The sequence below is a fragment of the Canis lupus genome, chromosome 8 (genome assembly GCF_003254725.2).
Source record: "Canis lupus dingo isolate Sandy chromosome 8, ASM325472v2, whole genome shotgun sequence".
NCBI classification, from domain to species: domain Eukaryota; kingdom Metazoa; phylum Chordata; class Mammalia; order Carnivora; family Canidae; genus Canis; species Canis lupus.
In genome coordinates this window covers 16,335,447-16,340,002 of record NC_064250.1, presented here as the reverse complement: position 1 = coordinate 16,340,002, position 4,556 = coordinate 16,335,447, and positions in this window count along the sequence as shown.

Sequence of the window (4,556 nt, the reverse complement as noted above, 5' to 3'; positions counted from 1 at the left end):
TTTTATCACAGATAAACCAAAATGTCATTGCCTGAATACGAGAGAAGTTTTATTGCTTGTTCACTTAAAATCCAAAACAGGTATTCCCACTTGGCATATGGTTCTCTTCCAACTAATGATTCAGAAATTCAGGATCCTTCTCTCTATGGCCCTGCCATCCTTAACATATGGCTTCCAGGGTCACTCCAAAAGGGAAGAAAACATGGAGAATCACATGTGGGAGGTTATTATGGGTCAGGCCTGGAAGTGGCTCAGATCAGAGCTGAATCACAAGATAGCATCAAGTGTGATGCAATGGGGTGTCCAATAAGAAGAGGACACAGATTTGGTAGACAGACAGCCACTCCATGCCACTGCCTCAGATACAGATGCCCAGAATGTATTCCCCAGGTATATCCTCCAAAGACCAGTTTAGATCTCACTTCATTCATGAGATCCTTTTAGAGCAATCTAGCAGATAATCTTATTCTCCAAACTCAAACTCCTGACAAGTATTGATTATATTATCCTTTCACTCATTAGCTTCCTTTTTGTTAAATCAGAAAGACATTTATCATATCACTCTCTTCTCAAACTCTTTGGGATATTTAAATCTGATAGCACTTCCCTTGATAAAACAACCTCCCCACACTGATGTCCATGATTTCAGAACTTCTGCCCCCAGTGAACTCTATTGTCAGCTCAAGTCTTTTATTCCACTGAATAACTATGAGAGTCTCCCAAAGCAACACTTTTCTGGTGAAAGTGGCTGAGAGGCTGCAATCGGGCCTCAAACCTCAACATCAAAGCCAGGAAGCATCAGTTGGAAGAGAAGCCAACCCCTGCCCAGAGATCTTCCAAAGTGTCTAAAGCCTCTTCAGTTGTTGAGTTATATGGTGCTAACAACTTAGACATAAAACACAATAGTGTAAAATGTATACTTGTTGGTAGCCAATGATCCATAGTAAGAAGTGGATAGTATTGACTATAGAAATAGTAATAATTAAATATTTAAAGAAGTAAGGTTGGGAAGAATAGAGGATGTAAAAGATGTTTCTGTTCACTTTTTTACAGTGTTCATTAGTCAGACAGTAAATTTTATATATCATGTTTTCTCCCTATAGATGGCAACCTGTGTACTATTCATTCTTGTCTGTCCTTCATCGCTTTGGGGAACAAATGGGACTCTATGAGATGAAAATAAGAGTGTGATCTGGAGATGGAAGAAAATTAAGAAATTGAATTCATCAGGAATTGCATACAGAACTTTGAAATATGACACAAAAAATTACCAGAATTCTGAAAACCCACCTGTAATTGTAAAATAGCCTCCAGTTCTCTCTCCTCTCCTTCACCTGAGAATTCAGATGCCCAGACCTCACAGGTCAGTCAGGAAATCCCTACTCTGAAATCTCTAGAGAAGCCCCAGAGGGTAAAGCCCACTGCTGTCCCCCCACTCCGAGGAGCAGCGAGGTGGGGCCTCCGGCTTCTCTGGGCAGAGGAGCTGGCTCAGCCCATCCTTGTGAACAGACACGAGCCTCACTCCTCGTTCCGCTGTTGCCAGCACGGAACGGTGTAAACGAAAGGCTCCTTCACATTTATTCATGCAGCTCAGCTCCTGTCCTGTTGACGTTCCCGAGCAGATGTGCAAGTGCCCAAAGACAATTAAATTATGATTCATACTCCAGCACGCCTGCTACGGCAGGCTGCCTGGCCGGGGGCGAAAACCTACTTGGGCAGTAGCTGATCTGTCCCTTTGGTTGAGGACCAAGTCAGACCAGGCATGGCTTTGAAGTTATTTCTGTCTCGGTGGATTAGAGGTATCAAAAGAAGCAGCTCCACAAACCTTTTAACAAATATTTACAATTCCGCACTAAACAACCTCCACCGTACCTTAACCTTTACAGTCTTGTGAAATGCTTGCCAGCCTCCCTGCCAAACCCACGCGCTTGCCAGAGGAGGGAGGGAGGGCAGCAGCTCCGAGGAAAGGAAGTCCTCCCGCAAGGCATCCACTCTCCTCGCCGGGGAGGGGCACCCGGAGGCCTCCCTTCCCGGTGCTCCCCACCACCCACCTCTGGAGGGGCCCTCCTCCACCCCTGAGGGCCTTTGCACCTGCTCAGCCGGTGTGTTCCAGGGACGCCTTCTACCTTCGCCTCCTCCCTGAAGGCCGGGACTGCCCTGAAGCCCAAGGCTGGCCCCCAAAAGATAGGGAAACTACAAAGGAGATGGTTAGGAGGCTCGAGGCTGGGGGCTTTAGGCAGAAGGCTGCAGCACTTTCCTGACTTTTTAATAGGCCTCCCTCAGGGTCAGGTTTTACATGAAACTGCTTATCACGGAATTCTTTAGTTGCTTCCTAAATGCTGTAGGGATTAGTTAAATGGATGACCGGTGTATTTTAATTTTTTAAGATTCCTCACTGTGAGCACAAAGGCATCACAACAAAAATAGATGGAGACCAAAAAGATACATAAAAGAAGCCGGCCAGCGGATTACCACGTTGATGGTAGGGAAAAGAGCAGTGGTCCAGCTCCTGGCTTATCTCTATCCCCATTTCTTGAGGGGTTATTTCATTACACCTTGCCTGTGGAGTTAGGCCCAAGTTGTTAAGGGGCACTCATAGCTTTGGCGAGGTGCCCCAAGTGCTTTTAATCAGTAAAGGAGGCCTCCATCAGAGGAGTTACTGAAGGCAGAGCTTTAGAGAAGCAGATGGCAGCTGCTGACATAAAAGCCACCAAGTTTTTTGGTGGAGCCCTGTGAGATGGTACCCAGAGACCCCCAGAACCTAGTGTGAGACCCTGAAGGGACCTAGTGGAGGCCTCACAGCAGTGATAAAGGCAAGAGCACAAAGTATGTGCTGTACCGTTAACAGGACCACCTGCTGATGTAGCCCAGGTAATGCAAATTAGAAGCAGAGGACTCAGAAGTTATTAGCTGAGGTTGTATCCAGGCATTTCATTCGTTCATTCATTTGTTCATTTGTTCATTCATTCATTCATTAATTCATTCAACAAATGTTTACATCTCAAGGTATTGGGTTAAGTGCCTTGTGAAACAAAAATAAACTACACATAGGTCTTGCATCTAAAAGCTTACACTAATCACTACTAAGTGCACAAATAGCTATAGTACTGATTAGAATGGGTCATCAATGTAGTCACAGATAAAGTGTGCATTGTCTCAGGTGGTGAAGAAAGATGATCTCCGTATCAGGGGCATTAGGAAAGATTTTCCTAGGAGCTAATGGTTGAGGTATAATTAGCACAGGTAAAGGTGACGCAGAATGTATTCTCAAGGAAAAGCAGTGTGAGTGATGGTATTGAGAAGGGAAAGCTTGAACTGGCTTAAAAAATAAAAGGAAGTGGTTCCATTTGACTGGGCAGGAGTGAATTGGAAAGGAAATAGTTGGACAAGTCGTCAGGAAAGTGGGATAGTTAAGAAATGAAGGACAGAGTATGTCCACTCGGAATCTGATTTTCAGGACAAAGTCTTGGGAAGTCACTAAAGATTCCTTAGCAAAAGAGTGACTTGATAAGATGGGTACTTCAAGAAGAGGTAGTTTTAGTAGCCAAGGAAACTCTTGTACATAGGTTCATGATCAAACTTTGTGGTAGCTGCTATTACAGTAATACTCGGTAGCATTAACAAGCAAGGAGAACATCAGTTTTTAATCCCAAATTGTGTCTTCCTACTGCCCAGAACACTCTCTCAGGCTACCAAATTTTCTGTGTGCTCAGGGAGTAAAAATGCATGTAAAACAAGTCTATGCCCATTATAATAAGGAAGATCTTCCCCCTAGAAGGAGGTCCAGGGCAGAACACAGTGAATAGTTAATTATGATACTTAAGATGATTCTTCCCCATGATTACCAGCAAGGGCCACAAGCTCTGAGAAGCCTTTCTGGATGCCCTGCAATCTCTCCTCACCTCAAATGGATTGAGGTCACTTCCTCCATAACCTGCAACTTCCAGGAACATATTCTGAATTTACTCAGATAACTTATAAAGTTATTAATGCACCATCTCATTCCTGAAACTATCTTTTTCTACAGGGGTATTTCCCTTGTTAATTACATAAAAATAATGGTAAGAGCACATAGACATTGTGAGACTTATTTTTAGGCATTAAATATATGAAAACTCAATATATCTTATTTCACACACTTTAAGAATATGAAACAGGAGATACTTGCAGTTGGTTAAGCATCCGACTCTTGGGTTTTGGCTCAGGTCATGATCTCAGGGTCATGAGATACACCCCATCGTGGGCCTCTGTGCTCAGTGTGGAGTCTTCTTGAGACTCTCTCTTTCCTTCTCCCTCTGACCCTTCCCCTTCCTCATGTTCTCTCTCAAAAAAAAAAAAAATTCTAGCTGATACCTATTAGCTGTACTCAAATGTGATCATCTTTATTTATAGAAAATGTTCCATAATTCCTACAGCAATACATAAATATTTATTTGCTTTCAATTTCAGAATCACTTTACAGTTTAAAAATAAAAAATAGGAACTTAAAAATTAAATGAAGTTTTTCTTTTAAACATTTAGAAAATACATCATTATTTTAGCAAAATTAGAAAAAA